This window comes from Rhinoderma darwinii, chromosome 3 (genome assembly GCF_050947455.1).
Source record: "Rhinoderma darwinii isolate aRhiDar2 chromosome 3, aRhiDar2.hap1, whole genome shotgun sequence".
NCBI classification, from domain to species: Eukaryota; Metazoa; Chordata; class Amphibia; order Anura; family Rhinodermatidae; genus Rhinoderma; species Rhinoderma darwinii.
This window is the reverse complement of record NC_134689.1, coordinates 35,467,333-35,493,999: the sequence shown is the minus strand read 5'-3', so window position 1 is coordinate 35,493,999 and position 26,667 is coordinate 35,467,333. Positions and strand designations below refer to the sequence as shown.

Sequence of the window (26,667 nt, the reverse complement as noted above, 5' to 3'; positions counted from 1 at the left end):
GCTGTCTTCTAGGAATATCCGACTAAGGGTGCCGTCGTGCAAATTTGCTCTCAGGTTCCTCGGACCCTTCGAGATCCTGCAGCAGATCAACCCTGTCGCCTACAAGCTTCGGCTGCCTCCTACCCTCAGGATCCCCAACTCCTTCCATGTATCCCTCCTGAAACCGGTGGTTCTGAACCGCTATACCAAGACTCCTAGCCCTGCGGTTGCCTCCAGCGGCCCTTCGGACACCTTTGAGGTTAGGAGATCTTGGACACCAAGAAAGTGAGAGGAAATACTTTTTATTTGGTGGATTGGAGGGGGTTTGGTCCTCATGAGAAGTCCTGGGAGCCAGAGGAGAACCTCAATGCCCATACTCTTCTGAAAAAGTTTTTCTCTCGCTCTGGTCCCAAGAAGAGGGGGATACTGTAATGTCCGTGGCTGCGGGCCGTCAGCTCCAATCTCCTCCTGACAGCTGCAGCCATGAGTCGGCAAGCACTGGCCCCAGCCTCCTCCTCAGGAGACGCCAGTGCTTGCGTCCACTCACCTCAGCCGGATCCCGTAGCGTGCGCGCGCACGCTCATGCCCGCTCTTAAAGGGGCAGCGTGCACACCGGACTTCTGTTGAACTTGAACCCATGAGTACCCTGAACTATAAGAGGGCTCCAGTCCCCTGCTTCTATGCCTGAGCATTGTTGTTGTTTTCCTAGTTTGTCTATGCAATAGTCTCCTCGTGTGTTCCTGTTCCCTGCATTCCATACTATCCTGGTTGAGCACTATGCTGTGCCAAAGTCGTGTCGTTCTGTATTCCACGTCTGACCTGCTTCACCTCGCCTGACATCTACCTGCTGCCTAGTCCCAGCCGAGCGTGCCTTGCTGCTGTCCGAGCTGCCACAGGTACCTATACGAACTATAGACATTGACCTGCGCCCTGTTGGCCAGCTGCCTTACCGCCAAGGTGGTACGGCCCAATGGGTATACTGTATTTTTTTGACTACTAGACGCAGTTTTTCTCTTAGAACCTGTGCTGTAATCTTCTACTGCGTCTTATCTCCTGAAGGCAAACAGATGCCAGGAGCAGGAGACCGAGCTCCGAGCTTCAAAGGTCCTTGCAGTGCAGCGTAATGGCAGCAGCATGTCCTGTGCTGTTTGTAAAAGATCTGTGTTATCTGCTCACTGAACAGTCACATCTTACACACAGAGTTCTGTCAAATCGGATTCTTCAGTGAGCAAATAACACAAACATTAATACACACAGCACAGTAAATCTATGCAGGCGTTGATCTGCAAGGACCTTCTAGCCATGCCCCTCCTATGTACAGAGCAGCAAGAAGAGCAGATTCATCACCATTAACCCCTGCTTCGCCACACCTCTGATGTTTGGTGAGTTCAGGGGAGGGTGAGAGCATTATAGCTGACAATATTTTGTATTTCTGTGTCTGACATTGTATTGGGGCTCTGTGGTACCCTATTGCCTCAATATTACCCAGAAAATGTACAGTTAAAGGCAAAACCTTTTTTTTCTCCTCTATTATACTACAATTTATGGCTGCGTCTTATGGTCCAGTGCGTCCTATAGTCCGTAAAATACGGTATTTTGAGGACTCATAGATTTGAACAAAAATCTTTTAATGACCAGGGCTATTTGTCATTATTTTTGGTATTTTCATTGTCGCATTTAAAAAGTCAGAACTTTTTAATTTTCTTTAACAGCATAGCGTTTTGAGGGCTTGTTTTTTTGCAGAACGAGTTTACATTTTTAATGGCACCAATTTTGGGTACATATATTATATTGATTAACTTTTATTAATGTTTTGGAAGGGAACTGAAAAAAATAGCACGTGGGCTTGTTTTTTTGTAAGGCGATATGTGGTTTACATAGGTATCATTTTGAGGTATCAACTTTTATTATTTTTTTCGGGGAGCAGGGAAATAAAAAAATAAATAAAACAATTCCGACATTGTTTTTTGAATTTTTTCACCAGGTGGTTTAAATAACGTTCTAATTTTATTGTTCGGGTGATTAAGATCGCCACAATATCATATATGTGTATTTTTTCATAAAAAAATTGTTTTATTTTCTTTTTACTGTGCACTTTTTAATTTTTTTTAATAAACTTTCCTTAACTATGCACTTAAATTTTGTTCCACTCAGGGACTTCACATCACATTGCAAATTTGTGATCTCTGATAAAATGCTTTAGTATACTCAGTATACCAAAGCATTATGCCTGTCAGTGTAAAACAAACAGGCCCTCTCCTTATCACATGCCTATGACACAGCCTAATAGGCATACTGTCATGGCAGACCTAGGGGTCTTTATTTGGCCCCTGGCTGCCATTACCACCCATTTGCATCCGGGGATTGTGTTTGTGGGTTGCTAATGGGTGACAGAGGGACCTTCCTCCCACTACCATATTTTTCAGACTATTAGATGCACTTTTTGCACTAAACCTGTGCCGTAATCTTCTGGTGTGTCTAATAGTTCAAATGAAGAAGCAGGAGACTGAGTTCCGTGAGTCAAAAGTTCTTTGCAGTGCACTGTTATCTAACCAGCATGTCCTGTGCTGTGTGTAAAGAATCTATGTGTCACAACATACACAAATACTTCTCTCAAATCTGACTGTTCAGTGAGCAAATAACACAGACATTTGTACACACAGCACAGTAAATCTGTGCAGGTACTGATCTGCAAGGACCTTCTAGTCACGCTCCCTGCTATTAATGGAGCAGCACCAAGAGCAGATTCATTACCATTAACCTCTGCCAAACCGAAACATGTGATCATAAGCAGTTATAAGCCTGACTTATTATACTGAATATTTGTAAGGGGGGTGCAATATAACTAAAATGGGGCTCAGTGCCTCGTGAGGGTGGATTATAAATTAAGGATGGAAGTATGTATGAAGATGTAATATTTTTTTAAGTCCTCTTATGGTAAAGAAATATATACACTGGGGTGTTTTTGCAAGAAGGTACACACCCTAAACAGCGAGGGGCGATTAAAGACCCCTTAAAAGGGCTCCCATTCGTGCAGTAAGCTCCTGACTATAAGTGAACAACTGCAAAGTGGGCCAAGCCACCATCCCTGACAAGTTGTGGGTGAAGTGGCTCAACCCTTGGTGAATGGTGAATGTCGCTCATGGAGTGATGCTTGCTGTAATCTGGGGGAAGATCCATAAAAATATGAGGAGGCTTTGTATGTAAACGTGCTGTTCGGTGTCTGCCCGATTATAAGACTCAACTCTGGCCTTAGAACGTAATAGTGAATCGGTGATTACCAGAATTGCAATCCTGACTGAATTGAGCTCTATAATATATGTATTGTATGTAGGGTATGTGTGGTGACCTGGACCCCAGGATAAAGATATACAAAGACCTAGATATAATGATGGCAAGAATTACCCAAATGCCTTGATTTAAATGTTCAGAGGTCCCACACATGAGTCTGGCTCTCATTGAAGAACCCAATGTATAAGTGGATATATCTGTATTGTTGTAGGAACATCATTCTACTTGATCATACTTTTATTTGTTTGTACTTGAAGAAAATTAATAAAGATAAAAAATGTTTTAGTTTTTTTTAAAAACACAGCATCTCTACAACTCTAATGTCTGGTGAGTTCAGGAAAGTGTGAGGGCACTGAAGATGCCCATTGTATTGGGGCACTGTGACTGTCATTGTATTCTGGCACTATGTCTGGTATTGGGGCATTGTGGCTGGCATTGTATTGGGGCATTATGGATGGCATTGTATTGGGGCACTGTGGCTGGCATTATATTGGGGTTATGTGGATGGCATTGTATTGGGGCACTATGATACTGTATCGCCTTAATATTACCCATAGGACATATACAGTAAAAAAACATCTAAAAAATTATCTTTTATGCTTGCATCTTATGGTCCGATGTGTCTTTTTAGTCCAAAAAATATGGTCATCAAATACTGTGGTCGCTACTGATCTCAGCATCTAAGAGGTTAAACAATTAGGGACTGAGTTATTTTTGATCCCGGCTGTTGCAGCGGGAGTCCGTCATCACCATCACGTACATGCACGTCGGAATGCAGGAAGGGGACCCGCTCCATTGCTTACATGTATGTAAAAGCCATTAAGGGGTTAAACCAATAGGTCATTTTTGGCCATCGATACTGTTTAACCATTTCTGTGCCAGGATCATTTTCACTCTTTTGACATACGCTACTTTAACCTAGGGGAGAGATGACAGTAATAGGCTGTGATATTTTGTCCTGCTCTCATATGCAGCTTTCCCCTCCCTTACAGACACACAAAAGCAGGAAGTAATACTATTTATTCTGCTCTGCGACTTTAAACATTGCTGCAATACAATTATTGCTTATAGATTTTTGAGGTATCATATGGAAGGTAAGATTTTGTGCAGGAAGTATGGAGCGGGCTCACGATCGCTGGTTCAAGTCTCCTAGGGGGACCAATAAAAAAAAGATGAATACAGTTAGATACATTTTCTTAATATATAAAACATTTAAAATATTAAAAGTTTTAAAAAAACTTTTCCCATACCCCCCCCAAACATTACTGGTATCACCACAGTGGTAAAAGTTCGAGCCATTACAAAATAACATTATTTAACCAGCAATGTGAACGCAGCAAAAAAACAAAACGCCAGAATCGCTATTTTTTGGTCATCTCATCTACCACAAAAAATGTAATAAAAGTGATCAAAAAGTCCTATGTGCCCCAAAATCTAACAGTTGATACTACAGCTCGTCCTGCAAGAAATAAGCCCTTACACCTCTCAATTGACAGAAAAATAAAAAAGTTATGGTTCTGAGAATTTGTCAAAACAAAAAGTATTTTATTTTTAACAATTATTTTTTTCCTTTTAAAAGTAGTAAAACATTAAAAAAAACATAAATTTGGTATTATTGTCATTTTATTGACCCCCAGAATAGGTTTAAGATGTCGTTTTAAACACACGGTGAATGCCATAAAAATGAATCCCAAAAAACAATGGAGGAATCATTGTTTTTTTTCCATTCTATCCAAAAACATTTTTTTTTTCTCAGTTTCCGAGTGCATTACGTGGTACAATAAATGGTGCCGAAAGTCTACATTTCATCCCACAGAAAACAAATCCTCATACTGCTATATCAACTAAAAAAAACAAAAAACTTATGGCAAGCGTTTGAAGTCATGACTTACAATTTCATATGTCCTTGGCACTATATTTTTTAATTTAGTAATATAACGTTACACATTAAGAGGATCGGTCAGTTTTATACTTATACACTTTATTAAAGTGGTAACTACTAAATAAAAAATTGGTGTCTGTTAGATTACCTTTGATTAAGAAACCCACCGTCATTTAGCGATAACTATGTTATTAGTGATCTGCTATTTGTGATCTGTACATATACTGATGAGATTTTTCTACACTTCCAATTATAAAAGCTTTAAAATGAATAGGATATAATGAAGAAAAAAAAAGCCCAGACTTTATAGTAGCCTCATATATTGTAAAATTAAAACTTCAATTATTTAGTCCACTATTAATATATTCGTTTTTGCTCATGACATAGCAGCTTAAATTTTATCTATCAATAATAATATATTGCATTTATATACTCTTACTAATCCAGATACACCTTAATATCATTTAAACATGATAACAAACATAGAAATGGAAATCTAAAATGAAATAAAGCTTACAAGCTTTGCTGAAAATCCATTTATTGCTGAGCGTTGCAGTTCCTAGTTATGGACACTATGTGGCACTATTAGACCGTGTAAAAAGTTTTATTTAACCAGTCTGTGAAGAATATAAGGAAACACTGCAACCTTTCCACACAACACGCAGGGTGGACTCCAAGAAACATCTTTGCAAAGGATTTTTGTTTTTGCAATTATATTTTGCTCTTGTGAATTATAGAAAAGGAAACTTATAGCACAGCTTTTTGACAATGAATGATACAGCAAGAAACAGAGGAAAACAATGGGAGCAGATGTATCAGGTATTTTGCTTTATTTTCTTCTTTATCAATGATACTTATGGCCAGTTACAATACTCAGTTCTTGAAGAAATGAAGCGAGGATCTGTAATTGGGAATGTGGCAAAAGATCTTGGATTAAATGTAAAGGAATTAACATATAGAAAATTCCAACTTATCTCACAGACAAAAAAGCAGTATTTCAATGTTAATCTCGAAAATGGGGACTTATTTATATCAGACAGAATTGATAGAGAGACATTATGTGAAATAAAACCGAGCTGCTTTATAAACCTAGAAGCTGTGATTGAAAATCCTTTGAATTTTTACACCATCACCATAGAAATCCAGGACGTGAATGATAACTCTCCGATATTTTCAAAGAAACATTTTGATTTAGAAATAAGTGAAGTTACTTTACCTGGCGCAAGATTTACCTTAGGAAATGCACAAGATCCAGATTTAGGCACCAACTCTATACAAGGTTATACATTAAGTGGCAACGGAAACTTTGGCCTTAGAGAAAAAATGACAACTGATGGAATTAAATACCCAGAAATTATACTAGAAAAATCATTGGATAGAGAGAAACAAAGCTTCTATGAGTTAATCTTAACAGCCTTGGATGGAGGTAGCCCACAGAAATCAAGCACTGCTACAATTAAGATTATCGTCCAAGATGTTAATGACAACCTGCCTGTGTTTAACCAGGATACATATCACATAAGATTACATGAAAATTCAGCCATTGGTTCTCTGGTAATTCAGTTAAATGCCACCGATGAAGATGAAGGTTCTAATGCCCTTATAGTTTATTCTTTTAGTCATATTTCTGACAATGCACGGCAATTATTTACTATAGACTCATTAAATGGGGACATTAAAGTATTAGGAAATTTGGACTATGAAGCATCAGATACCTATGAAATGACTGTAGAGGCTAAAGACGGCGGCGGCCATGTGACACATTGCAAGGTGTCTATACAAGTAATTGATGTCAATGACAATGCGCCAGATATAACTATCACTTCTCTCTCATCATCAATACCAGAGGATTCACCACCAGGAACTGCTATTGCATTGCTGAATGTCAATGACTTGGACTCTGGGATGAATAGTGAAGTTGTTTGTCACATCTCAGACACTTTGATTTTTCAACTAGTTCCATCTTCTAATAGTTACTATAAACTAGTAACTGCAGCTAGCATGGACCGAGAAAGAAAACCTTCATATAATGTTACAATACAGTGTATAGATAACGGATCTCCTCCATTATCTACAAACAAGACCATTCAGCTCAATATCTCAGATGTGAATGACAACGCTCCAGTTTTTGAGAAGATAAACTACATTCTGTATATTGGGGAAAATAATCAACCAGGTACATCGATACATAATATCCGTGCTTCAGATCCTGATTGTGATCAAAATGGGAAAATTAGTTATAACATTCTAAACAGCAATGTAGAAGATATTCCCGTGTCATCATATATTTCCATAAATTCTATAAGTGGAGTTATTTATGCTCAGAGATCATTTGACTATGAACAGTTGCGTGAATTTCAGTTTCAGGTGATGGCTAAAGACAGTGGATCTCCTCCTCTAAGCAGTAATGTCACAGTGAGGATATGTATCATTGATAAGAATGATAATGCTCCTAAGATCCTCTACCCATCTCCAGACACTGAGGGATCAGCATTATATGAATTTATTCCTCACTCTGCTGAGAAAGGTTATCTAGTCACCAAAGTGATCGCAGTGGACGCTGACTCTGGACACAATGCCTGGCTCTCTTATCACTTACTACAAGTTCCAGATCCATCTTTCTTCACCATTGGACAATATACTGGAGAAATTAAAATTGGACGAGACATTCAAGACACAAATAACTTAAGACAAAAAATTGTGGTCCTGGTGAAGGATAATGGAGTTCCGTCTTTGTCATCTACAGTTTCAGTTAATTTAGTTGTTGCTGAAAACTTTCAACAGGTTGTGCCCGAAATAAAAAGACAACCCAATAAATCAGATACTTCATCCAATATTACATTCTACTTGGTAGTTTCCATCGCTCTTATTTCAATTCTATTCATTGCAGCCGTGTTGATTACCATAGTTTTAAAATGCAGAAAGTCTCCTCCTCCAACAACCTATGGAGCGTATAGCAGAAATGTGTATCCTCAGTTCACCCTGGGATGTCCTTCTGAGATCAGTGATACAAGTTTACCTTTTCCATTCTCATATGATGTGTGTGTGACTATGGACTCAAAGCAGAATGAAATTGCTTATCTGAAACCAGTGCAGAACGTCCCTACAGAGAATCTCATAGACACTGATGAGTCAACAGCTTTGAATGATTCTTCTAATAATGATTTGAATGCTAGCAATATTGCACAGGTAAGGAATATAAATATTTTTTATAAGTCTATATGTATTGTTAGTATATAAATTTTTATTTAAATCCATAGTACCTATGTGAATACCTAAAACTTTTTATAGTATGTGTGTATTATATATAATAAATGCTATTTCTAGTATAGTCCTCATTTCACTTTCCATGCCTGCAGGCATGAATAAAGAAAATATACATTTTAAAAGACCTAAATGTTATGCTAGACACATAATGTTTGGCTTCACACATTATACATAATATATGCACCCAATGAGCAGTCAGTTGTTGAAGTTGATGTATTTTTGAACAAAGACAATTGAGCAAGTTTAAGAAACTTTAACAAGGGCCAATTTTTTTCTGGCTAGATGACTAGGACAGTGCGTTTCCAAAACGTTAGGTCTTGTGGGGTGTTCCCAATATGTAGAGGCTAGTACCTACCAAATGTGGTCCAACGAAGTACAACAGGTAAACCAGCAACAGGGTCATGGGCGCTTAATTCTTAATATTGCATGTGGGGATTGAACTCTAGACCTTTTGGTCCAATACCACAGAAGAGCTATTGTAGCACAAATTGCTGAAAAAGTTATTTCTGGCTATGATAGAAAGGTGTCACAACACAAACTGCATCACAGCTTGCTGCTTTTGCTGCTACATAGCCACTGACCCATCAGAGTACCGATGCTGGCTTCTTTCCACGGCTGAAAGCATTTGCAATAAGCAGATGTGTATCAGAACCTACACAATATTAAGCAGGTGAATTTAATGTTTTGGCAGAATGGTGTATGTACAGTATTGATTATGATTTTTATTTTATATAGTGTTTACACTTAAGATAACTAAATCTATTTGTATTTATTTATTTTCTTGACATTTAATTGGAAAAAAATTTAGTTGGTGCTTTTACAGTCGGTCCATTGGACAGAAATTTGGACCCACTATGTCACTATTAGATTTGTGTTAGGGATAAACCAGTGGAGGTTAATTGTAAAGGATTTTGAGGGGTATGGACTTTGTGAAGGAAATTCCCTGATTGCTAGGGGTCACTAGTAGTCACTAATATCCACCGCTGACTGCTTTCATATGGAATTTCCGAAGCAGGGTAACAAAGCAAATAAACAGAATTGTGGTCATAAAAATCTGAGGTCAGGGCTGATAAGACAGATACAGGTCAGGACAGGCAGTGAGTCAGGAAATAGTTCAGGTCAAATAAATAGGTACCAAGGTAGCTTGGTGCTTAGGCAAGGTGTGGCAGTTCTTAGCGGGTTTAAATAAATAAATCAGAGGCTGAGTCCAATCAGCTGTGATGTACCTCTTCCTTTAAGATTTGCCAGGCGCTCAAACTATGGGGCATACAATGGCAGTGAGGGCAAGAATGCCAGTCACACAGGTTGGCACATAGATTATAGGAGCTGTGTTGTCCAATTTTTAGAGTTCATTAACCCGTTAGTTACTGCCAGTACTCCTTTTCACGGCGGCCACTAATGGTCTTTATTCCGATGCATACACATTTTCATGTCGCTGCATCAGAATAAATAAATAGAGCAGGGAGCCGTTAAATCTCTCTGATCTCAGCTACCTCCGGTAACTGAGGGCTGGGAGCAGCCCTGCTCGAATGGGTGAGATCGATATCAGTATCGATCTCGCCAGTTTAACCCCTCAGATGCGGCGCTGAATAGCGAGCGCCACCTCTGAGTGGTTTTGGAGAGAGGGAGGGATCTCCCTCTTTCACCCCACTAGCATCCTGCGATAAAGGCCCCCAGGTCTGCCACTACTTATGCCAGAGGCATGGCCTAGCAGATGCCTGTCTGTTTTACACGGACAGGCACTAATAAACTGCAATACAAAAATATTGCAGTGTATTATAAATGTGATCGCAGGATCGCATAGTAAAGTTAAAAATAAATGAAAAACCTACTTTTTCTCCTTACAAAATGCTTTATTATTAAAAAAAAATAAAAAAAATAAAAAAATTACACTTATTTGGTCTCGTCGTGTTCGTAACGACCTCAACTATAAAGTTATTACATTATTTAACCTTTGGGGTGGACGATGTAAAAAATAAAATAAAAAACAATGTAGAAATTGCTGTTTTCTGTGAATCCTGCCTTAAAAAAAATATGATAAAAAGTGATCAAAAAGTCGCATGTACTCCAAAATGGTACCAGTAAAAACTACAAGTCATGCAGAAAAAAAAGCCGTCATACAATGCATTCTGCATTGCTTGTAGATCAGCCCACGAAGGCGTGATACCAGTAAAAAGGAAGCAGGTGCACAGATTTGGACAGAAACTCCAACTACCCTGAGGCAAAACTTCTGAGTGGGCCTCAGGGTAAACTGTTGCAGACATATGTGGCAGACTTCAGAAACTTATTAGCTCAATTTGTTTATTTTCTAAACCGTGCTGGAAAAATTATACTTTTGATGTGATTGGTTGCTGACTATAAGCAATAGATGAACATTACACTCTGCAGTGACTTTTTTTAAAATATTTATGTAACATATAACTAAATTGCACTTGACAATTCAATCTTGACTACATAAACATGAAGCATTGTCTGGCAGTTAATGTGTATCTGACAGAAAAATAATTTATCTGATAATGTTTTATGGACTCACTTATGCAGAATTGTATGTTCAAAGTTGTCCTATGGTATAATAGGTGGGGTAAATATAGTTTCATTATTGTTTGATAAAAAAAAGTTTACATTTTAAAATAGAACAAAACTAAAATGTCTGGTGTTTGATAAACAAATATAGAATTAAAAAGATGGAACTATTATGTTGTTTTTTTTCCATTGAGAACAGAGGGTTTTTACGTTTACATTTTTCTATCAACAAATCCGTATAAGGACTTGTTTTTTTAACCCCTTCCCGCTATGTGAAGTAATAGTCCGTCACAGGAGTTGTCCTGTTAACGCAAACTGACGGACTATTACGTCACAACATTAACAGGGCTCTGTGTTGGCAGACGCGTCTGCAGACACAGTTTTAAAGCAGTGATAGCTTAACGCTATCACTGCTTCAAGGCCAGGACCGGAGCTAGCCTCCGATCTGGCCGATTAACCCCTTAGATGCAGCCCTCAAAACCGAGACCTGCATCTATGGTGTTTACAAGCAGATCGGAACCCTGCAATGAAATCGTGGGGTTCTGATGACTGCTCCGGTAGACCAAAAGACTAACAATGGCCTCCCGTCTGTCAAGTACGGAAGCCTGCTAGGTCCAGCCCAGAGGCGGGGCCTAAAAGGCGTCCGGCCGCAGTTTCAAGATGACGCAGAAGCTGAGCCTGTGACATCAGCCGTTGGTGTCATCTGTATGTTACAGCTGACACCGTGCTGTAACTGCAGTGAACGGAGCTAGCTCCGATCCCTGCCATTAACCCCTCAGATGCCGCGATCACGGCATCTTAGTGGTTTGTAGCGATTGACATCGACACGATGTTTTCGTGACGAATCTGATCGCTGCTATGGCAACCAGAGGCCTAATAATGGCCTCCTGGTCTGCCATGTACGATAGCCTATTAGGCCCCGCCCACAGACGGGACCTAATAGGCTTGCTGTCAGTGAATGACTGACAGCTCTAATGCATTGCACTACGTGGGTAGTGCAATGCATTAGAGTAAAGATCAGAGGTGCAGGACCTCAAGTCCTGGTATCGCCGCGTCTGTAACGACCAAAACTATAAAACTATAATATTATTTTTCCCGCACGGTGAACACCGTAAAAAACAAACAAAAAAAAAACGCCAGAATCACTTTTTTTAATCACCACTCCTCACAAAACATGGAATAAATACGCCTAGATAGATTCCTTAAGTTGTGTAGTTTCCAAAATAGGGTTAATTTTGGCTGGTTCCTACTGTTTTGGTCCCGCAGGCACTTAGCAAATGTGACGTGGCACCCAAAAACCATTTCAGCTAAATTTGAGCTCCAAATGGTTCTCCTTCCATTTTGAGCCCTGCCGTGTGTCCAAGCAGCAGTTTATGACCACTTATGGGGTATTGCCGTAATCAGGAAAAATTGCTTTTCAAATGTTGGGGTACTTTTTCTCCTTTATGCCTTGTAAAAATAAAAAATGTAAACATTTTATTAGAAAATATGTCGATTTTCATTTTCACGGCCTAATTCCACTAAAGTCAGCAAAAAACCTGTGGGTTTAAAATGCTCACTATACCCCTCGATAAATTCCTTGAGGGGTGTAGTTTCCAAAATTAGTTCAGTTTTGGGGGGTTTCCACTGATTTGGTCCTTCAGGGGCTTTGATAATGCGACATAGCACCCGAAAATCATTGCCGCAAAACTTGAGCTCAAAATGCCAAATGGTTCTCCTTCTTTTCTGAGCTCTGCCGTGTGTCTAAACAGCAGTTTATTACCACATATGAGGTATTGCCGTAATCGGGAGAAATTGTTTTTCAAATGTTGGGGTGCTTTTTATCCTTTATGCCTTGTAAAAATTACAAATTTCAACATTGTATTAGAAAAAATTTAGATTTTCATTTTCACGGCCTAATTCCACTAAAGTCAGCAAAAAACATCTGGGGTCAAAATGCTCACTATACCCCTCGATAAATTCCTTGAGGGGTGTAGTTTAAAAAATGGGGTCACTTTTGGGTGGTTTCCACTGATTTGGTGCTTCAGGGGTTTTGCTAATGTGACATGGCACCTGAAAATCATTGCCGCAAAACTTGAGCTCAAAAAGCCAAATGGTTCTCCTTCCTTTCTGAGCTCTGCTGTGTGTCCAAGCAGGAGTTTATTACCACATATGGGGTATTGCCGTAATCGGGACAAATTGCTTTTCAAATCATGGGGTGCTTTTTCTCCTTTATGCCTTGTAAAAATAGAAAATGTCTTCATTTTATTGGAAAAAAATGTAGATTTTACTTTTCACGGCTTCATTCCACTAAATTCAGCAAAAAAACATGAGGTCAAAATGCCCACTATACCCCTTGATAAATTCCTTGAGGGGTGTAGTTTGCCAAATGGTGTCTTTATTGGGTGGTTTCCACTGTTTTAGCATCACAAGACCTCTTCAAACCTGACATGGTGCCTAAAATATATTCTAATAAAAAGGAGGCCCCAAAATCCTCTAGGTGCTCTAGATGGAAAAACGTAAAAAAAGTGCTTGGTCATTAAGTTCTAAAATAGGCTGGTCATTAAGGGGTTAAAATGCTTACTTAGAATTCTAGAAAACATATTAGTGTCAAATTTAGAAAAAAAGTAAAAAAACATCTAGAATGTGTCAAAGATATAAACTAAAGCACAATTATCACACTCTTTATTAATTCTTTATAAATTAATATTTATAAATATTTTTTATTTTTTTAAGGGTGATAAGTTTCGAAAGTCCAATGCTTTCAAAATCAAATCAGTTTATATAATTGTCTTAGTTAAATTACACATATTATTTAATAAAAAGGCTTGGAAATTCTGCTTACCTATATATCTTATACTAGTCAGCTTACCGGGGAAACTGTGAAGTATATAGTTGAATTAGTCAGTATATATCTAACATACAAAAGCAATGGTCAGATTCTCTAGTCTACTATTTTATAAAAATGTAAAAAAAACAAAAACTTTTTTAACTGTATAAAGATCCCAATAGTGAGGCTGCAATGAGGACAGTAAGAGGTTAAATAAACACTCAAAACTTTAAACAAAAAAAAAAGAAAGACATTTTTTAAGGTTAGCAAAACAACTTCTGATCAAGTGCAATACCATAAAAAAAAAATTGATAAAACTTTAAGGGTACAGTTCCACATAGTGGCATCAGCATGCAGCCGAAACCATTTCACTTGCAGTGGCTAATGGCGGCATGGGTTTGCCAGCTTTCACAGGCAAAATAATGCAGCATTTCGCCACCGCATGTGGGTGTGGGTTTCGACCGCATGCAAAGGCCACTACGTGGGACCCTAACTTGAGATATTTGAACTTATTTAAAAATAAGAAAAGGCAGAGCAAAAGTTATTGTCTGCTACATCTGAACATTATGCACTGGGTCATACCACTACACCACTGATTATGGGTAAGCATCTGACTGTGATACTGTCAGGCTGTAGTGATAATTAGGACAATTTGTATGTTTATTAGACAAGAACTGTGACTATTCACTCCTTATCTTCACTTTTTTTGTCTATCTGTCCTGACATATGTTCACTCACATGAGTATGCTTCCAAGAGTGATTTCTGTATACCATACACTACCTGTATGTCATGCATTACCTGTATTAAATTTTTATTAAAATGTACTTCTATTTGATGACCCTGTTTAATACTGTATTTTAGATTCTTATGTGTTGTTTGATAAAGATTTTGTACTTCTTTAAACTTTTGGATACTTTGGACTCTTTTTTTCTCCAGTTTATTGTTGGTTTTTGCAGTGAGCAAAATCATGAAAGACCAAGATGCCTTTCTTAAGTATAATAATATTACAAGTAATGTTTACTAGATTACTGTAGATGAGTTGTTTATCCAAAAATGTATTCTCATATTGAAGTCGGATTTTCATGGGATATGGAGGTTTGGCTTTTGCCTCATGAGGGTTCTGCATTTATGGGCTGAACTAGATGAATATATGTCTTTTTTCGGCCGTGCAAAATGTGACACTATTAACGGAAAGAAGAGAAATTTTATAAATCTTGCTGGTTCTTTAGCTTTTTATTTAATACTTAAAAATATTTGAACATGTTAAAACTTTAATGCTATAAAACTAATTGTATTTCCAAGTGTCATTGTAATAATTTGTATAGTGCAATGCTCTAAGCTTTGTTATTTCAAATTATTACTTCTATAAATGAAATCAAATCCTTAGAGAAAATATTTAGCATTTATTAAAATAATAATTATTAGATTAGCTCTATTACTTAGATTTTCACCTCTAAATAGATTTTTGTTGATGATGAAAAAAACATTATGAAACATTCACTTTTAATTGTTTTTATTTTAATTTGTAGAAGCAGTGTCTGAATGGAGTACCTTGGGCCCACACGAGGAAATAATTCTTTGGGCCTACCCTTCAGCTATATAGAAATAATGCAACCACTCTTAATTGTGTAGTAAAACATGTCTAGTAAACCAAAGACCAATTTTACCACCACATAGTGACCATATATTGATAGACACCAGTCCTGCACACACGCTCTGCAGGCCATATAACTTAACTGAGTTTACCCCTCTTAGACATTTATCGCGTATCCACTGGAAATGCCAAAAATGTCTGATAGATGCGGGTCCCAGCTTTGGGTGGGACCTGCACCTAAATCGAGAACTGGCCGCAGAATCCAGGCAGAGACCAGTGGAGAGAGGGTTGCGTGTGCATGCATCTCTCTCCATTCTGTTCAATGGGAGTTATGGAAACAGCCGAGCTAGTGCTGCTCAACTGTCTCCATAACAACCACACAACATAGTAGAGAGAGCTGCACGCACGTGTGACCCTCTCTTCACAAGTCTACGCCTGAGTTCTGCGGACCTGGGACCTGAATCTATCAGGCATTTTTGTAATTTCCTGTGGATATGATGGGAAAACTCCTTTAATACAATACAGTGAAATCCAGTGACTCACCGGTGATGTCTTCTCAGATTGGAGTCATTCACTTTCCCTATTCTTTTTCATACGGCCCAGATTGCCATGATGCCTTCTCCTGACTACAAATCTCCTATGCAGAATTTGCAACACAAACATTTATTTATCTCCTCCCTTTTCCAGCACCTTCCCACCTATTCTCCACCCTCTACAAAAACCTCACCATTTATAAAGCCCCCTCTTGGTGCTACACACTATAATTGTACCCTCTTTAGGCCCCACAGAGTAATAGTGCCACACACAGCCCCCTGTAGATAGTGCCAAACACAGCATCCTTTAGAAAGTGCCACACAAAGCCCCCTATATATAGTGCCACACAGCCCCTACTATAGGCAGTGCCACACAGCCCCCCTTGTACATAGTGCCACACAGCCCCCCTTGTACATAGTGCCACACAGCCCCCTTGTAGATGGTGCCACACAGCCCCGCAAACACAAAAATTTTGTACTCACCTAGCCCCGATCCTGCGATGACACAGCTGCTCCACAGCCTTGAGACGGGACTTTTGCATAGGGCGGCGATATCCAGTGATGTAATAATGCTGGCCTGTGGAGGGATTCTGATCCAGCGTATTATAGGCTGCAAGCCTTTAGCCTATAGTATTCAATTGGATCTGTGTCCCAAGGACGCAGATACAATAGAATGTGGCAGTTGCTGACACCGGGCCCCATCCCCCGAAGCTAGCAACGCCACCGGGCTTGAGGGGGCCTGTGCCACCAGGCTCATAAATGTTATGTACCGGGCTTCATGGGCCCCCTCATGCCGCAGGCCCCATAGCAGATGCTATGGCTGCTGTAGTGCATCCACTAGGCAGTGGGCACTGAGAGGCTGGGGGCCCTGGGCAATTGCCCAGTTTTCCCCCCTCTAACGCCGGCCCTACCTACAAAATAAAGCAGCGTGGCAGGGAGACAATGTCCCTCTGCTCCGCAGCCGGATAGAAGCAGTTCGCTGCCTAGCGCCAACGGAGGATCCTCCAGTCCTCCGGTGGGCCAGTCCGATGCTGTGTAGAAGTGAATGGGAGTTACGGAAACAGCATAGTTCACTGTGCTAGGCTGTTTCTGTAACTGATATTCACCTTTATGGGAGTTAAGGAAACAGCATAGCATAGCGAGCTACACTGTTTACGGTTTCTCGTACTGTTGTGCACCTCTGCTCCGCATCACCAGACTCTCATTCGGGAGATAGGTGCGGGCAGTGAAAGGGTTAAAACTTTAAGGGGTTCTTTGGTCTTTAAAATGTATGTGAACATGGTGTAAGTGCAGTAAGAGTGGTAATTTACTCATGTACTGTCTGTAGATGAATTGTCTCTGTAGGTAAGTCTCATATGCAGTCACATGATCTTGCTCCTGGTGTTTATCTCCTGATTTTGTGATGTCCCGTACACTAAACATGTGGTGGTTTCCCTGTAGAATTCGACATCACACATCACATGCCTCTAATCTCCACTATTCCTCCACCCTCCCTCCGTCTCTGAAGGGATTGTTCAATATCCTTGACAGCAGATCTGTGTCTCAGTAGCAGACATTGAGAAATAACAGCGCTACCTATCACCTTGTAATAGAAGGACATACAGGTAGCTTTAAATATAGGCAATATCTATAAGAGGGGAGAGGAATTATAGCAACTGTAGTCCTTTAAATTGTAACCCCCACCCACAGAAAGCCCTGGCAAAATCAGAACAGCAGTACTGCACAGAACTGGGCAGCATAATGAAAATTTATAATAATTACTTTTGAGCTACAGTGGGATTACCTGGTGACCTTTGACATAGGCAGGTGTATGCTCGTCCCATTGTAGAAAATATTTAAAACTGTCAGTTAGAACAATGCATCCTATGCTCGACTAACACAGAAAATTAAGTATTTATACATGTTAACATTTTCTAAGCACTATCATCACTAGTATTCTATTGGACAATGGGGTAGTCATCATGTAATTATATTAAAATGAAATGATACAGTTTTAATTTACCATATATGTTGACGTTAGGAAAATGCCTGTTCCCTTAAGATCACCATGACTACTGTTCTAGCTTCTGGGCGATTCTGATTTTACCTTGAGCATATCTCTTTTCCCTGCCCTTCTGCCTATCAGGTGTAGGGTTTGTATTTATACCTGGCTCCCTCCATCTGTTATTTGCTTGTGAATTTCCTGTCTGCATGTGTTTTGATCAAGCTAGTTACATACACTCTTTACCTCTGACTTCTGGACTTCTTGGAAATTGACCTCGGCGTGTATTTGGATAACCCTTTGTTTACCGATTTTGATTATCTGCTGCCGGCTGGTTTTGTCCTCTGCTTTACCTGATATCTGCTGGCTTACTGTTTTGTACATTCTGTTTACCCTCTGGCTGTCAGGTTCCTGTTCAGGTTTGCTTGCATTGAACCTCTTATCCAACACTGAACTCTGCTAGGACAACCTGGGTTCTATGCAGCAAAAACCATCCAGCCTTGCGGTTGGCTCTGGCGAAGAACTTAGAGTAGCCTTAGACTCTGTCGATCAGAGTTGTGACGAATTTGAGGTTGCAGATTTATTTGCACGCTTTCTCCTGGCAGTCTCCTGAAGCCTTTGGGGAATTGCTCAACTTGCAATTTCATAACAGTTGACTTCCAACTGGCTCATAATATTGCTGCTCCATTTTTATAGCCATTACTGGCTTCAGCTGCTGCCCAGTAGAGGACAGCAGCTGATCTCTGACTAATTCAGATCAAATAAACTTTGCAAACAAGTCCCATGAGCTAAATTTTTTAGCATTTACCTGGAGTGACACTTTACATTTTCACTAGTTGGCATGAATAATTACACCCTGCTTCTTGTTATTTATCATGCTATAACTGCTCTACACATATTTGATTGCATTGAATTACTATTCTATTTTATTAGGGCCCTATGTATCTCTGCTAGATTGATGCCATCTATGTTTACAGTATTCGACCTTGTTAAGTGTTTGTGCCTCCCTGCACCGTGTTTTGAGTCTGTTTCCATGAAAAAAAACGACAATTTACGGAACGGAAACCAATTGCAACAGAAGCATTGCCATTTTAATCAATGGTAATACAAACGAAAGCTATTGTTAACGTTTCACATTCCATTCATGAGTTCCTCAGACTGAATGGTCTAACAAAACTCATAAAGTTATAGGTATGGGGAAAGAGGAAGAGGGGCAAGACTGTTGTGTATTGGGTCGCCTTCAATTAGTGTAAAAATTGATACCGACAATTTGATAGAGAAAGAAATTCCAATGCAATGTCCCCTTTCAATTCCACTAGCAAAATATCTTTATTAATATTTTTTTATTTTTTTAAAAGTTTTTTATTTTTACTTATTTTTACTTATTTTATTTTTTGTGTATATTTTATATATATATTTTTGTCAGTATTACTATGTTGTATATTTCAATTCCCAATGAGTTGAGACACACTCCTGTATAGAAGGTTGTGTCCGTATCACCAGGACTAAGAAGGCAGTGCTCTTAGAGCTAGAATAGTGTATTTGTGTTTTTATTTTTATTCACCAAGCCCACATCGAGATTGCCTAAGTTGACCTTTATTCATGGGTCATATAGATGTAGTGATAGAATCTTTCGCTGCAGTTATATCTCACATCATAGGACCGAGATCGTAACCCAGACCTAGATGCAGCTGAGTAGCTGCAGCGATATCCCACAGTATCGCTGCACAGAGATTTCTTCCCCGGCAGCGAGACCAGATCTGCAACACAACCCTAATGTGGCTGAGTCTCAGCAGTGATATATCACCACGTCGCTGCGCTGAGACTATCTCCCCGGCTGCGAGAGTAAAGCCACAAGTGCTTGAGTTGCTAGTAACTAGTGGCTAGTGTTTAGGAGGTAGATGACTGTGACATCATCAAAGCTCGCCGTTCAAACAGCGTGAGCGAGTGATGTCCACGCCGTTCCTCATTCGCATTTGCTACAGCTAAAGAAAATGTTACAGGTAGGACTGGATAATTCTACACTATTTCTCTCCCTCTATTTATCTTTCCCTATTAACAGAGTCGGTATATTCCCGACGTACGTTTCGCTGATCAAAATCAGCTTCTTCCGGGGGTGGGAACCTTTTGTTTATGGCCCTTTTTATAGGCCAAATGTTGACTGACAGCAATTTTAGCCAGTCAGCATACTACAGGTAAAATATGTTTCGCTACATTTTCGTCAAAACATAGCAGTGCGAGTTTACTTGTTCATAGTATCAAGACATAATAGCAACAAAGTAATGTCTTGTGTTTTGACATTTAGACAAATTGTAAAGTCTGTTATTCTGTCTTTTATCAATCACTATTGATATGCCCTTATGATTTAGACTATAAGGAGATTTTTTTTGTCCTTAGATTTTAAGTCAGAGTGTTGATATCATGGTCTATGTTCAGTCGAATTTTATGTATATTATTTTTATTTAATTTTTGTTATTTTGATTGTGTTCCTTATAAGGAGTATAATAAATGATTGCATAGATTATCATCATTGCAAGTCTGCATTCCCAATGTTTTATGCATCATGCACCAAGGAACTGCTACTTACATAGAGGAGCGAAAGGACCTTCATGTCTCATAGACAGAGAGAGAAATTATTAACATCAAGATTGACATTAAAATTAAATATAGATACTTCCTCTCTCGATTAGCTCAAAAAGATTCCCATTTGCTCATGGTTCATTCAGAAATCTGCATCAAAGACCATACTTTTCAAAGGAAGCAACCAAAATTAAAGGATTCATTGAATGGAAGGGTGACGCTGATGTGAACCCACCCTTAATTTATCAAGTTTTCTAATGTTGAATTATGTCTGCAATAATATAAATATGTAAAACACTGACCAACTCTTTTATGATATAAAGTTATTTGTTCAATTTAAAAAATGTGTATGCAAATATCAAACAAGATTTTTACTGGTGGAATTATGACGTTTTCTTAAAATATATACAGTTTATGGTTAAAGAAAAACTATCTATTACCACTGATGTTGATAATAGATGTTGTTTTTCTTTTTCTATTATTAAATGTTTAGATTACAAGTAAAATTGTCAACAAAATGTATAAATTAAACGAAAATTATGCCATAAAAAAAGGATTATTATAGACTAGCTTCACATATTATTGGTATTATTATTATTATTATTATTATTATTATTATTACTACTATTATTATTATGTTAAATGAAAAGGATAACAATTGTATCTACTATTCATTTTCCACTATTCAATGATTTTTATGCATTCTTATACTGTTTATAATCTAGATATAGTTTAATAGCATTCAAGCATAATAAGAAAATTAGAAATGGATAGTAAAAATAAACTTAAACTACAGACTAGTTAAAATATGTACTTATTGAAAACCAGTTGTAGTTCTTATCTTTGAACACTAAGTGGCACTATTAGACTGTGAATCAATTTTTATTCAACCTAGGAAGAATTTTTGTGCACATTTCAATATAATCTCATAGTGCATACATAGGATACACTGCAATATTTCAAGAGGCAATCCTGCAGTCTGGACTACAAGGATCATCTTCATAAGGGATTTTTTATTCTAAAGAATTATATTCCTATCACAGCTTTTTGAAAATGAACAATACAGCAAGACACAGAAGTAAACAATGGAAGCAGATATATCAGGTATTTTGCTTTATTTTCTTCTTTATCAATGATACTTATGGCCAGTTACAATACTCAGTTCTTGAAGAAATGAAGCGAGGATCTGTAATTGGGAATGTGGCAAAAGATCTTGGATTAAATGCAAAAGAATTAACATATAGAAAATTCCAACTTATTTCAAAAGCAAAAACACAGTATTTTAATGTTAACTTAGAAAAAGGAGACTTATTTATATCGGACAGAATTGATAGAGAGACATTATGTGGTGTTAAACCGAGCTGCTTTATAAACCTAGAAGCTGTGATTGAAAATCCTTTGAATTTTTACACAATCTCTATAGAAATCCAGGACGTGAATGATAACGCACCGATATTTCCAAAGAAACATTTTGATTTAGAAATAAGTGAAGTTACTTTACCTGGGGCAAGATTTGCGTTAGGAAATGCACAAGATCCAGATTTAGGCACCAACTCTATACAAGGTTATACATTAAGTGGCGACAAAAACTTTGGCCTTGGAGAAAAAATTACAACAGATGGAATTAAATACCCAGAAATTATATTAGAAAAATCATTGGATAGAGAGAAACAAAGCTTCTATGAGTTAATATTAACAGCCTTGGATGGAGGTAGCCCACAGAAATCAAGCACTGCTACAATTAAGATTATCGTCCAAGATTTTAATGACAACCTGCCTGTGTTTAACCAGGATACATATCACATAAGATTACATGAAAATTCAGCCATTGGTTCTCTGGTAATTCAGTTAAATGCCACCGATGAAGATGAAGGTTCTAATGCTCTTATAGTTTATTCTTTTAGTCATATTTCTGACAATGCACGGCAATTATTTACTATAGATTCATTAAATGGGGACATTAAAGTATTAGGAAATTTGGACTATGAAGCATCAGATACCTATGAAATGACTGTAGAGGCTAAAGATGGCGGCGGTCATGTGACACATTGCAAGGTGTCTATACAAGTAATTGATGTCAATGACAATGCGCCAGATATAACTATCACTTCTCTCTCATCATCAATACCAGAGGATTCACCACCAGGAACTGCTATTGCATTGCTGAATGTCAATGACTTGGACTCTGGGATGAATAGTGAAGTTGTTTGTCATATCTCAGACACTTTGATTTTTCAACTAGTTCCATCTTCTAATAGTTACTATAAACTAGTAACTGCAGCTAGCATGAATCGAGAAAGAAAACCTTCATATAATGTTACAATACAGTGTATAGATAACGGATCTCCTCCACTGTCTACAAACAAGACCATTCAGCTCAATATCTCAGATGTGAATGACAACGCTCCATTTTTTGAGAAGATGAACTACATTCTGTATATTGGGGAAAATAATCAACCAGGTACATCAATACATAATATCCGTGCTTCAGATCCTGATTGTGATCAAAATGGGAAAATTAGTTATAACATTCTAAACAGCAATGTAGAAGATATTCCCGTGTCATCATATATTTCCATAAATTCTATAAGTGGAGTGATTTATGCTCAGAGATCATTTGACTATGAACAGTTGCGTGAATTTCAGTTCCAGGTGATGGCTAAAGACAGTGGATCTCCTCCTCTAAGCAGTAATGTCACAGTGAGAATATGTATCATTGATAAGAATGATAATGCTCCTAAGATCCTCTACCCATCTCCAGACACTGAGGGATCAGCATTATATGAATTTATTCCTCACTCTGCTGAGAAAGGTTATCTAGTCACCAAAGTGATCGCAGTGGACGCTGACTCTGGACACAATGCCTGGCTCTCTTATCACTTACTACAAGTTCCAGATCCATCATTCTTCACCATTGGCCAACAAACTGGTGAAATTAGAATTGGACGCGTTCTGCAAGACACAGATAACTTAAGACAAAAAATTGTGGTTCTGGTGAAGGATAATGGAGTTCCGTCTTTGTCATCTACAGTTTCAGTTAATTTAGTTGTTGCTGAAAACTTTCAACAAGTTGTGCCCGAAATAAAAAGACAACCCAATAAGTCAGATACTACATCCAATGTAACATTTTATCTAGTAGTATCTATCACTCTTATTTCAATTCTATTCATTGCAGCCGTGTTGATTACCATAGTTTTAAAATGCAGAAAGTCTCCTCCTCCAACAACCTATGGAGCGTATAGCAGAAATGTGTATCCTCAGTTCACCCTGGGATGTCCTTCTGAGATCAGTGATACAAGTTTACCTTTTCCATTCTCATATGATGTGTGTGTGACTATGGACTCAAAGCAGAATGAAATTGCTTATCTGAAACCAGTGCAAAATGTACCAACAGAGAATCTCATAGACACTGATGATTCAATAGCTGCAAATAAAACTTCAAACGCTGATGTTGCATCTCAAAACAATGCACAGGTATGAATCAGAGCCTTTTAATTTATTACTTTGTTAAATATTAATCATATTAATTATGCTAAAAAAACAGAACAAGTTTACTTAAATTATAAAAAAACTATTTATTATTTTAATTATCCTGAAATTATTCAACTGTAATTATACATAAAACAAGGAAAGAGAAAATCAACATATCTTAATCATCTCTCATATATGTTATACAGTATTGATTGGTCATGAAATTAGAGAGCCCGTCCCACCACCCAAATGTACCCATAAGATGTGAGAAAGGAAGAGAGAAGAGAAAGAAAAGAAAAAATAAGAGGTCACCCAGATCAATTTAGATTAAAGTATAATAATAATATATATAGTAATATTCCCCAGCTAATATTGTAATTTGTGTGTGGAATTATTTTTTAAGACTTTGATAATATATTCATAGCCTGTTACCAAGAAGAGATAAATGGTGGAGCGGAGGCCTTAAAATTACAAATAATCATGCATCTGGCTAGAAATAAACCTTTTATTACAAATATTTTCTCATTTGTATTGCCAGTATTAACAATATCTTATCCTTGTAAACAAATACTCAAATCTGCTGGTATGTCTAATTACATGGTTCCATAGGTTGAAAAAAGACACAGGTCCAGCAATTTATAAACCGTACTTAAGTGGACATTGACCTTTCAAACAATTTATGCTAATCTAATAGTCTACCTGGTATATATATATATATATATATATATATATATATATATATATATATATTTATATATGAATATATGTGAATATATATATATATATATGTATTTATATATGAATATATATATATATATATATATATATATATATATATATATATATATATATATATATATGTGTATATATATATATATATATATATATACACAGTATATACAGACATTCCAAAGTCTAGCAGCACATGCGATTTGTGGGTGCAGGCCTTGGGGAGCAGACCAACTTTCCGTGTGTACAGGAATCAAAAAATAAGGCAGCACTCCATAGAATCAAGTGAAAAAAATCAAGGGTACTGTATTGCCCTCAGTGCAACTTTTGCGTTCTGTCCACTAGAGCCTTTCTCAAGCAGGACAGAGCTGAAACGGTGAACTGAGGGCAATAAAGTAGTTTTTTAATTTGTTGTTCTATCCATTCAAATTTTGTGTATAGTCACCGCCGCTAGTTGTCTCCCTTTCTGTAATCTGCTGTCCACTCCCTGTTGTCAAGCAAAATCTGTCCCTAGTTACAATGCAGAGAAGACAGACTGCAGGGGTGTCTCCTCACTGCCTGCCCATACAAATCCGTGAAGAGGAGAGACGGTTCCGAAGAAGGGAGCAGAGTGAGAGAAAGACACAGACATGCTGTCCATAGAAGTCTATGGAGAGGGGAGGGTGGCAGAAGGAGAGAGCAGAGTGAGAAACCCAGACACGCCTCTCATAGCAGTCTATGGACAGGAGGAGGAAGCAGTAGGAGGGAGGAGGGAGATGGAGCAGAGTGAAAAAGATGCACAGACTTGCTGCCCATAGAGAGGAAAGGGGGGTACAGGAACAGAGTGAGTAACAGGGGCACACACCGACGAAAACTAAGAATTAGAGATAAAGTCTGCACAGGGGAAAACTGTTCAAAAATAGAATACAAGTCAGATAAATAGAAATAGTGTTATTCCTCATGTACACACACATAACAGCTTTATCTGAAAAGTCACCTGAAAAGTTAGGTAAGCTTTAAGACTGAAATTAATTTCTTCCAATAATTGTATAGCTTTGGGCCATGCCAAAGAATATGAACTATGTGAGATTTAAAAGACCTACATCTCCAACATTTGTCATTACTTTTTAACCCAACTCTATGTACCCTATTTGGTGTGTAATAAGACATATGAAATATGTTTTATTGTAAAACGCGGTATGCTTAGGTTTTTAATAATTCGTGTTTCATTAGTAATTTTGTATATAGTGCTTTCCCTGTAATAGAGACTTTTTTTTTTAGAAGCCAATATGTTACAATACTTAAGGGTACTAGCCCATTACGTCTAACCCAATACTTTTTTAAAACCATAAAAGAGGGCTGTAGGTTTTTTTTTTTAAACGAACAGTATAATTTTAAAGCTATATATATATATATATATATATATATATATATATATATATATATATATAAATTTACACAAGATGCTATGACCAAAAAATTGTGTCATAATAATAACTTATCAGGAAAACGGTTTGGTTTGCAGCATGTTAGAGTGTACACAACGTGATGAAAGTGGTGAAATGCACTGTAGCTACTGACTTTTCGCAGAGCTAAGGATTTTGGTTTATGGGTAACTCTGCTTGTGCCTTATAGGATAAACTATATATAGGAATATATTAGTAAGGCTACTGTAACTTTAGTCCTGCACTGTACCTCTGTTTATGGAGTCTGATGTGAAATTGGGGCGTAGCTCTGTATTGCTGCCACCAAACATAAAGTCAGACCGTTTTCTTGCACCCACCGCTAGTGAAGCTTAGTGCATAACAGATTTGCACAGCTTCTATTTTGTTCAATAGTACTGTATCTTTATAAATTCATTTGCACTAATCTCCCCCTAGTGGTGATTTACAGGCAGACAGTGTTTTAACGTGTACAGTATAAAGGGAAGCCAGGTTTTAGAGCTGTATGAGGAAGATTATATTCCGCCATATTTATATTCCACTTTTTCCGACACTCAAGTCGAGTAAAGTTGGCAAGGTTTCAGAGTTGTTTTGGAGGGCAACTTG

General features: G+C 37.9%; 1 long non-coding RNA gene across 2 annotated transcripts in view; it reads right to left on the bottom strand.

The window, feature by feature from the left end:
- Positions 1-4,303: 4,303 nt before the first annotated feature.
- LOC142748884 (uncharacterized) overlaps positions 4,304-26,667 on the bottom strand; it is a 51,409-nt gene continuing 29,045 nt past the window's right edge. The window contains exon 4 of one of the 2 annotated variants that reach the window (XR_012882326.1): positions 4,304-4,419. This is a non-coding gene — a long non-coding RNA (uncharacterized LOC142748884). Of the gene's footprint in view, positions 4,420-21,548; positions 21,627-26,667 lie in introns of those variants that run through there. The other variant, XR_012882327.1, reaches the window with a different exon arrangement.